The 12,841-nt window shown below is 46.5% G+C and overlaps 1 pseudogene; it reads right to left on the reverse strand.

Annotated features, from left to right (window-relative positions):
- Positions 1-484: 484 nt before the first annotated feature.
- Positions 485-1,582, reverse strand: LOC100976697 (melanoma-associated antigen 4-like; annotated as a pseudogene).
- Between the last annotated feature and the right edge of the window lie 11,259 nt (positions 1,583-12,841).

Raw genomic sequence — 12,841 nt, forward strand, 5'->3', positions numbered from 1 at the left:
ACATTTTTTTAAAAAAATTTTACCGAATAGACTGAGTATAAGGCAAGAATTAAATATCTTTTAATTTCTTTATCTCATCAGTTTTACTGCTCATTCACATTTCTAAATGAATACTTATTCCACTGCTGTAACTATGTCCCAATTCACAAAATGGAATGGATTTCCCAATCTGAATAAAAAACAAGACTCTTACTCCTAAACTATATAAACAGCACTATGTGTGACTACTGTCATTCATAAATTTGAATGCTGAAGTTCATTCAACCACCCATTAAAAGGAACATTTGAACAATTCCAAAAGGAAACAAAGACAAATCTCAGTCATCCAATAGAACAGAAACCCACTACTAAGAATGTTGACTGCTCTCCTCAAAGAGAGAAGAATGGGCCTCATGTCACACGAGGCAGGGGAAGCTGCTGGACGGAGCCCTGGAAGGTGCACTGGCCCAGCCCCCCTCGCAGTGGCCCTGGCTGCAACTCATGCTCAGACTCCCTCTTCCTCCTCTCTCAAAGCTGCTTCATGCAGGGATGGGTAGGAAATGAGAACTCTTGCATTGACCCTGACCACGTGCTCCAGTACTTTCAAGCAGCGAGTGCCCTTGGACCCCACAGTAACTCATAGCATATGGGATCACTGCTGGGCACCTGCCGGTACTCCAGGTAGTTTTCCTGCACCAAATCTTGGGTGAGCAGCTTCCTGGGCTCCCCACAGACACTGTGCTCCCTCCCAACATACACCTTCATCACACTCAGCTCCTCCCAGATTTTCTCCTCAGGGACGCATTTGCCCTCCATTGCAATCATGCCCAAGACGATTATCAGGAGGCCTGTCTTGGGCATGATCTGATTATTATCAACCACCAGGCCATCATAGGAGTCCCAGGCAGGTGACAAGGGTGTAGGTATTGCTGTCCACTTCCTTCACGTCAATGCCAAAGACCAGCTGCAAGGACTCGGAGGCTTTGCCGAAGATCACAGGAAAGCAGCGCTTGTAATTTTTGATGACGCTCTCCAGCATTTCTGCCTTTGTGACCGGCTCCTTGACTTAATACTTGAGGAGCAGAAAATGAATCAAGTCAGCCACCTTCTTACTGAGTGCTGCTCGGAACACAGACTCTGGGTCAGGGGAGGTGCTTGGCCCCTCCTCTTCTTGGTTGCTGGAGCCCTTAATGGATTGCCTCCATAGAGTGAAATCGATGGCAGTGGGGAAGGCGGAGGCTCCCTGAGGACTCTTGAGAGGACCTGGTGACCCAGCAGCAGGCACCTCCCCCAGGGTGCCTGGGACCAGAGGAGAGGAGGAGGACACAGCCTCCTGCTCCTCAGTAGCGGCAGCCTGCACACCCACCAGGCCCAGGGCCTCTTCTTGGGCGTCAAGGCCTTCCTCAGGCTTGCAGTGCAGACTCTTCTGCTCAAGAGACATGACGACTCTGGTCACCGCAACAGGCAGGAGTGTGGGCAGGAGCTGGGCAATGGATACCCACTGGCCTGGAGAGAGAGGGAGCATGTGAGAAGCCTCAGCTGAGAACTGAACCTTGGAGGCTCTAACAAAGGCTTACTTACAGATCTTCTCCTTTGATGCTCCTCTAGGGCCTCCTGGGGATCCTCTGGAGCTTCCTGGTGATCCTGGTCAGCCTGTCCCCTGAGAACCTGAAGGAAAAAGTGAGAGGGCACCTCAGGGTACACAAGCAAGCAGAGGCTGATTCTGCAGGACTGTCGGTAGAGAGGGTGAGGCCAGGCGCTCTGGAGTCCCATATGTTCTGGGGCGGTGGGGGCCATTAGTGTGCATTCAAGGCAAATGTTCACTGCTGGCACTAGACGTCTGCATCTCCTCTGCTCTGTGACCTGAGGGCACGGCCTCAGACCAAGGCCTCAGTGTCTGTTTCCTGGAGCTCCTGGAAGAGGAATGCATGGGCCCTCAGGGTGCAGACTGCAAGCACAGCCTCAGGCCCCCAGTGCTAACAGGAGGGTAGGCTGCAATCTGTGAGGTCTCCACCCTCTGAATGGTCCCCTCTGTGCTCACACAGGGCCCTCACCTTTCTCCTGGCAAGGCCTGGATCCCACCCTTTTGCTGGCCTGAGAAACTCAGATTAAGAGCTCACATCCCTGATAGGGAACAGGACATGAGGAGACTCACATCTGGCCACACGTGCCCAGGTCCTCTTGGGAAGGACAGGAAGAGATGCTGAAATGCATTGGAATTCATGTGTCCTGGGTGAGGAACCTGCTTGGTTCTTACCTTGTCTCCTGGCAGGGCCTAAGACGCTCCCTCTACTGACCTGAGTGCAGACCCCTCCACAAAGACCTCCCCATCACTGACACCAATGTTCCCAGGGTAAGTGGGGGGGACTGCAGCAGACAGCCCTGCCCATGCTCTCTGGAGTGACAGCAGGGGCAGGGAAGATTTCCGTGAGGTCCTCATCTGTGTTCTGGCCCAAGGGTGCCCTCAATCGTCCCTCGTGTTCCTCACCGGAACTACTGACAGATCCTGGGACCACTCTGTCTATCCACCAGATGGGGGCCCCTGTGTTGACCTGAGTCATCCTCGGAGAACAAGTTCCTCACCTCCCCGAGATCTGAAAACAGGAATGAGATGGAGCTACATCCTGTCACCCCCACATAGGGTGTCCAGGTATGACCCCTTTGGTTCTGGGGTGAGTGTTTCTATGGCCTCCTGTGGGTTACTCTTCATCGTGATGGGGCCTGCCATTCCTCAACCTGAAACCCCCTGAGATGAGCAGATAGCTCCCCTTTACTGCAAGACCCCATCACTCTGAGGACTCTTCAACTTCTTTCCTGTGGCACAAATGAGGTTGGCACATAGGGCTATCCTTGATTTGGTCCCCTCTGAGCAAAAATCAGGGGACAGCCAGACTCTGTGGGGTCCCTTCTTTCTGAGCCAAGGTATCCCCAATCTTCATGAATGGGGCACACATTGGGGCCTGCAGATGCTGGGACTCCTCCCTCTGCTGACCTGAGTCACCACTGCTCTGACCACAGCCCTCTCCTCTTTGTCACCCAGAAGGTGCAGCAAGCATGGGCTACAGGTGGCCACTGTGCACTGGGCCTCCCAGGGCAAAGGTCCCCATTGTTCTGGACTCAAAGGTACCCTGAGTCCTCCCTCTTCTTCCTCTCCTTGATCCTGGCAGGGTTGGGCCCCACCCTCTGCTGACGTGAGTCTCCATCCCTCTGATTCCCGAGGATGAAAGAGGAGGCGACTCAGTCTCAGACAGGGTTGGAGTGGACCCCCTATCCTGAGGACCTGGGTTCCCTGAGGCCTCCCTTTACTCCCAGCAGGGCTTGAGGAGCAGAGACTCCCCTGAGGCCCTGCTCATGATACTAAGCCCTTTCCCTCCTTCAGCCCTGGATGTGGACGTCAGAATGGGTGTGCCTGTCTGTCATTCCTGGGGCTTCTGTGGGTTGACTGCAGGGAAAGAAACAGATTCTGCCAAGATGGGGTAGGGTGTGGGGATGGGGCTGGGAATGCAAGTAGAGTGGGTATGGGGTTAGGGATGGGTATAGGGGTTGGGGTGGGGGCCCTCAATTCTCTCTCAGGGTCCTGATTTTGATGCCTGACAGAGCCTGGCCCCTGCCCTCTCCTGACCGGCCCTTCCCTGGTCACACCAAGGTCTGACTCCAGAGTCTCTTGTGGCTTAAGTGGCAGTGGGGAGGGGGGACGGTCCAGCCTGAGAAGTCTGCCCTGGGTGGTCCAGGGCTGGCAGCAGAGGTAGTACTGGATTATTTGGGGTTCTCTATCTGGGTGAGGGCTTCCTCATTCCTTCCTCGGGGGTCTCACCTTGCCTCCTCACAGAGCCTGGGCCCATTCCCTTCTGCTGATCTCAGTCGGCTTCTCAGAACCATGCCCTTGATTCTCTCTGACCCGCAATGCACAAGTCAGCAGCATCACATCCGGCCCCCTAGGGCTTCCCTGGGTTGAAATCAGGGGCAGAATCGGATTCTGCCAGGATAGGGGTGGGGGACGTGGGATAGAGGTGCCGGTAGGGATGGGGTGGGGGAATGGGGGGTGTAGGTGGGGGACGGAGGTAGGGACAGGAATAGAGTTTGGGGTGGGGGTAGCCTCAGCTTTCCCTTAGGTTCCTGAAGTTGTTTCCTGGCAGAGCCTGGGAGCTGTCCTCTCCTAACCAGTCCTGCCCTGGTCATACCAAGCTCTGTCTCCTGAGTCCCCTGCGGCTTAAGTGGTGGGGGACTGGGGGTGGCCCAGCCTAAGGAGTCCTGCCCTGGATGGTCCAGAGCTAGCAGCAGGAGAGGTGGCACTGGATTATTTGGGGTCCACTACCAGGGGTAGGATAATCCTTAGTCCTCCCTCAGCATCTCACCTTGCATCCTCACAGAGCCAGGGCCAGCTGCCCTCAGCTGATCTCCAGCTGCCCCTGAGAGCGAGGCCCTTGCTTCTCTCCGACCTCAAATGCGCAAGACAGTGGCACCACATCTGGTCACCCAGGGATTCCCTGGGTTGAAAGCAGGAGCAGAACCGAATTCTGCCAGGGTGTGGGGGGGTGGGAGGGTGAGGAGGAGGGTCAGGGGTGGGGAAGATGGGAATGGTGGGAGTAGGGATGAACGTGGTGGGGAGTGGGCAGGATAGGGTTTCTGGTGGGGGATAGGGGTTCTGGTGGGGGATGGAGGTGGGGATGGGGATGGAAATGGGGATGGGGTGGGGGATGGGAATGGGGGTTGGGGGCCCTCAGCCCTCACTTAGGGTCCTGATGTTGATGCCTGGCAGAGCTTGGCCACTGCCCTCTCCTAACCAGCTCTGCCTTGGTCACACGAAGCTCTGACTCCAGAGTCCCTTGCAGCTTAAGCCTCAGGGGTTGGCAGGGTGCAGGGGGTGGCCCAGACTGAGAAGTCCGCCCCCAGGTGGTTTAGGGCTGGCAGCAAGAGTAGTGCTGGATTATTTGGGGCCCTCTATCTGGGGTGGGGGCCTCCTGAGTCCTCCCTTAGAGTCTCACCTTGCCTCCTCACAGAGCCTGGGCCCACTTCCCTCCACCAATCTCAAGCCGCCACTCAGAGCGAGAACTTCGCTTCTCTTTGACCCCCAACGCCAAGTCAGTGGTGTCACATCTGGGCACCCGGGGATTCCCTGGGTTGAAAGCAGGGGCGAAACCGGATTCTACCAGAATGTAGGGATAGGGGGGTGAGGGTGGGGTAGATGAGGGTGGGGGTGGGGTGGGATGAGAGTAGTGGGGCCTGGGGAGGATGGGGGTTCTCATGGGGGATGGGGTTAGGAGTGTAGATGGAAATGGGGATGGAGTGGGGGATGGGAATGGGGGTGAGGGGCCTTCAGCCCTAACTTAGGGTCCTGACGTTGATGCCTGGCAGAGCCTGGGCCCTGCCCTCTCTTAAGCAGACCTGCTGTGACTCCAGAGTCCCCTGCGGCTTAAGTGGCAGGGTTGGCAGGGTGCTGGGGGGTGGCCCTGACTGAGAAGTTTGCCCCTAGATGGTCCAGGGCTGGCAGCAGGGGCGAAGCTGGATTATTTGGGGCCCTCTATCTGGGATGGGGGCATCCTGAGCCCTCCCTCAGCCCTCACCTTGCCTCCTCACAGAGCCTGGGCCCACTTCCCTCCTCCAATCCCAAGCCGCCGGTCAGACCAAGAAGCTCGCTTCTCTCTGACCCCCAATGCGCAAATCAGTGGCGTCACATCCAGGCCAGGGGGTTCCCGGGGTTGACAGCAGGGGAAGACCCAGATTCTGCCAGGATGGAGCTATAGAGGGGTAAGGGTTGGGGAGATGAGGGTGGGGATGGGGGAGGGATGAAGATGGTGGGGACTGGGGAGGATGAGGGTGCTGTTGGGGAATGGGGGTGATGATGGGGTTGGGAATGAAGATGGGAATGGGGATGTGGTAGGGGATGGGAATAGGGAAGAGGGGCCCTCAGCCCTCCGTTAGGTTCCTGATGTTAATGCCTGGCAGAGCCTGGACGCTGCCCTCTTCTAATCAGCCCTTTCCTGGTCACACCAGGCTCTGCCTCCAGAGTACCCTGGGGCTTAAGCCACGGGGGGCTGGGGGCGGCCCTGCCTGAGAAGTCGGCTGGCAGCAGGAGCGGTGCTGGATTATTTGGGGCTCTCTATCTGGGGTAAGGTGTCCTCAGTTCTCTCTCAGCGTCTCACCTTAACCCCTCACAGAGCCTGGGCCTGCTTCCTTCCACCGATCTCAAGCTGCTCCTAAGACCAAGAACCTGGCTTCTCTCTGATCCCCAATGCGCAAGTCAGTGGCATCACATCCGGGCCACCTGGCGCTTCTGTGAGTTGACAGAAAGGGCGGAACCGGATCCTGCCTTAATGTGGGTGGGGGTGGCGGTGCGGGGTGGCAGTCTTGGTGTTGAGTATGGGGTTGGGGGTGGCAGTGGTGATCATGGCACTGTGGGTCGTGGTGGGGGTGGGAGTGGGGGTGGGGAAGCCTGCCATTCCTCAGGGTGCTGACGTTGATACCTGGCAGAGCCTGGGCCCCTGTTCTCTGTTGATTGTGTCTGCTTCCCTCAGACCAAGTTTCTGACTCTGAGAAATGTGGTCAACGTGACAACATTGCCAGGGTCTTCCAGGGCTGACAGGAGGGGCTGAGCTGGATTCTGTGGCCCCTCACTGTGGGGGTGGGTGGACCCTCAGTCCTCACTCAGGAGAGTCCTCCTCCTGGCTCCCGGCTCTTTGATGAAGTGATGGGTGGGAGATGCTCTGTTTCTGTCACCTCTGAGCATTTGCCCAGCCGCACCCCCTGCAGAGCATGGTTGCGGGTACCAGGCCAGATGGTCCCTGGGGAGCTGCAGCACCTGTGATTGTAATGACCTCTGGGAGAAGACACACATCTTCTCACCGGGGTTCCTCCCCAACCAGAGCTAGACTTTGCAAACTTTTTGTCCTAAATGATTCATTCTCTCCATCAAAGAAATATGTTTTACATATTTTCCAAGTATATATGTAGGTAGCAATATATATATTTATTTATGTGAAAGAATACGTACCCTTAGTATGCATGATTCACTCTGACATTCTATTCTGCTTCTGTTCCATTGTTTATATTGTGTTGAAACAATATTTTAAAACGCAAATCCTTTCCCACTATGTTGGTTACAGATTGTTATTAGCAGACCTCCGGAGCCACACTGCCTTAACCAACACAGTTTTCCTGGAGTTCTGGTTTTACTCTGGGGCTACTGACATTGTGTTTTGAGGTGGTGCTTCAGATTGTGCAATGAAGTGAGGTGGAAATTTAAAAATGTTCATCCTATTCGTTCAGTCATCTGCCGTATAGGCAGGCTGCAGACCTCCCCTACATCTCTGCTGCTGACCCCCTTCCAGCCAACACTGTCCCAAACACAAGTACCAGTTCAACACAGTCTTCAGTCTCACCCAGGGTTTTCTCTGTTTTGTTGCTTAGATTTTATTGCTGATATTGTTTTTTTTCTCTTTCTTTTTCCCTTCTATAATTTTCCAGGGTTGATTTGGGAAGCAGAGAATAGCCGCCCAAATTTGATTGTAATTTTGGCGGCTACAGGTAAGGCACTAAATTGTAAATAATTTAAGTGTAATTGACATTTTTACAACGTTCTGTTCCCCATCAATGAATAGGTTATGCTCCTCTTTATTTCAGACCCTCTTAACCTGAATCTATCAGTATACTTTGATAGTTGCCTCTAGAAAGACCTTATACATTTTTGTTAGGGTTCTTTTCAGGTTAATTCTTGGATTTTGTTACTATTGCAAATGGCATATTTTCTATTGTTTGCTCTAATTAGGTATTGCTTTCGCATGTCAAAGATTTTGACTTTGCTATAGTAATCTGTTACACACCTCTTTCTGAAAGCCCATTCACCTGAATATTCCATTTGCCTATTCCTATGAATTTTCAAGACCGATAATGGCATTGTCACTAAACATTATGTATTTTTCCAATATTCACACCCCTTATTTATTTTGATACTTATAGCTCTGACTTTGTGTCTCAATGATGATTTAAAACATAGAGATAATAGCCTACATCTACTTCTTGCTCCTGACATTAATGATAATTCTTTGAACATTTCACATTTAAGTATGCTTGCTGTTGATTTTAGGAAATAGAAGTTATCTTTCAATATAGGTTAACTAAATATTTTTACCATGAACTCATCGAATTTCTTTCAAAAGCTTTTTCTGTACCCATTAACACAATCAAATTTTTTTCTACTCTATTTTGTATGTAAAGAATTACAATGAAACTTTTTTTCCTAATGTGGAATCATATTTTCTTTCTTTGGGCAGAGCCTGTTTGTTCATTTAATATTCTACTAATTTACATAGAATAATTGCTGCTATGTAACAGAGCTTGCTTGATGTGTTTTTTATATCGGGGTGGGAGGTGGTCCTCATCTGTTTTTTGAATCCAAGAGGGCTCATCTGGGAGAACAAAGTGAACAATTGCCTATATTTTGTGTGCATTGGAAGAGCTGAGATAAGATGGTGGTTAGTTTCCCCTGATTATTTAGTAGAATCGGCCTCCAAAACTGACTAACATGGAACGTTTGAGGGTGGCTTGAGCTTTGAATAGTTTGAGCTTGTATAGTTTCAGTTTGTAAGGTTTAATTAAGGTTTTCTTTTTGGATCAATTTGGTCACTTGGTCACTTATTTATTTATTTCTACAAAGTGATCAGTTTCACTTATGATTTAACTTTTAGTGGAATGATATTTATGATAAAAAATGTTTTATTAGGGAAAGCCTCAAACATACAGATTAATAGAGAGACTAATATAGTGAACCCAGTGTAGATGACTCTCAGCATCAATAACCTTAACTACACGGCAAACCTGTTTCCAGTTAGACACTCACCTACCAGCATCTAAGCTGCTGGAGTAACGTGGAGCAAGTCTAAGACATCATACGATTTCATCTCTAAATAATTCAATATGATATTTTTAAAAGATAGGGACTTTGTATTAAACAAAAACCCAATATTATTTTCATTTCTAAAAAATAAATAAATGATTATCAAATGTTCAACTGTTTTACACACTTACCTGGTAGACTTATACTTTATAAAAATTGTGTTTCTTTGTATGAGTACCCAAGTATAATATTATATAGTGATTTTTTGGTCATACTCCTTAAGTCTTCTATCATTTGTAGGTCCCCTCCACATGACCTGTTTTCTTGCCACTGTTTTGTTGTTGTTGGAAAGAAACAGATCTTGTGTTCTTTCCAGTTTTCCATAGTCTGGATTTGGCTGAATACAACACTGTGATGTCCTTTATCATATTTTTTAGCCCTCCATTTCTAGGACTACAAGATGCTCTAGGCTCATTGGGTTTATGCCCTGCCCCAGTCCTAAAATCAGCCATTTCTCCAGAGATCTGGTTCCTTTTAATAGGAAATGGTTCTAGAAATTTACATCTGGGTGCTAGGTGTGCTCATTGCTACTTTTGCTTTTGGTGTTGAATTTACAAACTTTTTACCAAACTTAAAGTAATGTAAATTTTCCCTTATTTTCTTATAGAAGTTGTATAATTTTTGCATTTTGCATTAGGTCTATGATGTAGCTTGAGTTAATCTTTGTGAAATACCTAAGGATTTGTCTAGGTTATTATTATTATTGTTGGTGTATAGATGTCCAATTTTTCATGCACCATTTGTTGGAACAACTATACTTTCAGCATTATTGCTTTGTTATAAATCACCTGAATATATGTGTGCAGGTCTATTTCTGGGCTGTATTCTGTTTTTTTAATATATGCTTTTTATCCATTCACCAAAAGAAATACATCTTGGATGCTTCTATTTTTGGTGATTATGAAATAAGCTATTGTACACATTCACATACAAATTTTTATGTAGGCGTAAGTTTTCAAATCAGTTGGGTAAATACCTAGGCTTAGGACTGCTGAATCTTATCGTAAGACTATGTTCAGTTTTTTTAAGAAAATGCCAAACTGTCTGCTTCCAAAGTGGCTGCATCATTTTGCATTTCCACCATCAATGAATGAGAGTTTCTGTTGCTCCACATCTTCACTAGCAATTGGTCTTTTATCTTAGACATTCTAATAAGTGTATAGTGGTTTCTCATTTTAGTACACAATTCTCTAATGACAAAAGACGTCCAGGACTTTTACTATGCTTATTTGCCATCTGTATATCTTCTTTGGTGTACTGTCTGTTCAGATCTTCAACTATTTTCGTTTATTTACTATTGTTGAGTTTTAAGAAGTTGTGTATATTGTAGAGACAAGTTCTTTATCACATATGTGTGCTACAGATGTTTTCTGCTAGTCTGTAGCTTCTGTTTTTATTCTGTTAACTCTTTTTTGAAGAGCATAAGATTTTTATTTTAATAAAATCCAACTTGGCTAATTTTTCCTTCATTGATGATACTTTTGGTGCTGAATTTTAAAACTCATCATCAAACTCAAATTTGTGTAGATTTTCTCTTACGCTTTCTTCTAGAAGTTGTATGGTTTTTGCATTTTACATTAGATCTATGACGTATTTTGAGTTGATCTTGTGAAATTTTTAAGGATATGTCTAGGTTATTATTATTATTATTATTTGTGTCTAGATGTCCAATTGTTCAGGCACCACTTGTTGGAAAAAACTATACTTTTACCATTATTGCCTTTGTTGCAATTCACCTGACTATATGTGTGCCAGTCTGTTTCTGAGCTCTATTCTGTTTTATTAATCTATGTGTTTATTCTTTGCTAATGGTTATGTCCTCTACCGCATTCATCTTTTGAATCCCTCAGCTCCAGCGTGTCTGTATTTGGAGATGGGGCCTCTAAGGAAGTAATTAATATTGAAAGAGGTCATAAGGGTGGGGCCTTGATCCCATAAGATTAGTGTGGTTATAAGAAGGGAAGCAAGAAAGCACTCTTGTGCTTGCATGAGTTCTCTCTCTCTCTCACTCTCTCCCTCCCTCTCTCTCTCTCTCCCTCCCTCCCTCCCTCCTTCCCTTTCTCCCTCTCTCCATGCACATGCACAGATGAAAGGACAAGAATGAACATAATGAGAATGGGCCATCTACAAGCTGGGAATAAGAAACTGACCCCTCCAGTCCTTTATCTGTGACTTTTAGTCCCCAAAACTGTGAAAAAAATAATTTCTGTTGTTTCAGCTAAATAATCCGTGCCATTTTGTTATGGAAGCCAAAGCTGACTAAAACATAACCACAGGTTATAAAACTTTTCTTCTGTTTTCTCCTAGAAAAAAAGTATTTTTGACATTTAGGGCTATGATTCATTTTGAGTTACATTTTTGTATGGGGCAAGGTATGTGCAATGGTTAGTTTTATGTGTCAGCTTTTCTAGGCTATAGTACTCAGTTGTGTGGTCAAACACTAGCCTAGCTGTTGCTGTGAAGGTATTTTGTAGATGTGATCAACATTTACAATCGATTTTAAGTAAAGCAGTTTACCTCCATAACGTGGGTGCGCCTCATCCAATCAGTTGAAGGTCTTAAAAGACCGAGGTTTCCTGGAGAAGGAATTCTACCACAAGATTGGAACGTAAAAACGCTGTGTCAGTTTCTAGCCTGCTGGCCTGTCCTACAGATTTTGGATGTATCAGACCTCATAATCACCTGAGACAATTCCTTAAAATATCTTTCTTTCTCTCTCTCCCTTTATAGATAGATAGATAGAGTATGGATTGAAATTTAGTTTTGCATATGGATATCCAATTGTTTCAGATCAAATTGTTGAATATACTATCATTTCTTTCCTCTAATCTTCATTAGCATCTTTATCAATAATTAGTTGTCTATATATACATATACATGTGGATCCATTCCTGGACTTTATTCTCTTCCATTGATATACTGCTATAATTATGACAGTTCCACACTATACTGATCATTGTGAGTTTATAAGCCTTGAAATGAAGTAGGGTAACTACCCCAATTTTGTTCTATTTTTTAGTTTTCTTTGACTATTCTAGGGCCTTTGCACGTCTATATGAATGTTAGAGTCAGTCTCTCAATTTATATTTTAAAAATCCTGGAATTTTGATTTTTATTGCATTGAATATGTCAAAAACTTTGAGGGCAAATGACATCTTAATATTCAGTCTTTTGACTCATGAATAAAGTGTATGTCTCTGTTTACTTAGATTCTCATTAAATTTATCTCTCTAATGTTTTATAGTTTTCAATGGATAGATCTTATACATCTTCTGTCATATTTATCCATTTAATATTTATTGTCTAATGCTATTTTAAATTGCATTGTTTTTGTCTCAGTTGCCAATTGCTCATTGCTGGTGTAAAAACACAAGTATAATGATCTATATCCAGCAACATTGCTAAACTCTTATTAGTTTTAGAAGCATTTTTTTGATAGATAGAATTGTCCGTATATACTCTTATTTTCTGTAAATAAAGACAGTTTTATTTGTCCCTTTCCAATACGAAGGCCTTTTAAAAAAACTTATTACACTGGACAGAACCTCAGGCACGTTGTTGAACTATTCTTCTCAACACCACCCTTTTCCATGAACTCGTCAGTCTTAGGTTTTAGTTTCCTACATGCAAATATCCTGCGTAATTTCTGGCATGAAAATCTGCCTCATTCACTCTACACTGTTAAAATCCAAGCCTGGGTACCACATCTACTGAGATGAGCATAACCCTACAGTTGAAACAAGACACATAAGATGTCCAGTGGAGCAAATGTATTCACTGGAGTTTGACAGCCTGAATGCAGTGATTTCAGACTGGGGAAAACTGAAACCCCAGGAGACTTCTGTGGACACTTTTCCATTGGTAGGATGGGAAAGTTCCTTGGTGGTATCCAAGTGAGTGGTCTTCAGGATGCATAAGAGAAATTTTTAGGAGTGAAGTAGGATGATTCACATCTACACATATATTTAA

Source organism: Pan paniscus, chromosome X, assembly GCF_029289425.2.
Source record: "Pan paniscus chromosome X, NHGRI_mPanPan1-v2.0_pri, whole genome shotgun sequence".
NCBI classification, from domain to species: domain Eukaryota; kingdom Metazoa; phylum Chordata; class Mammalia; order Primates; family Hominidae; genus Pan; species Pan paniscus.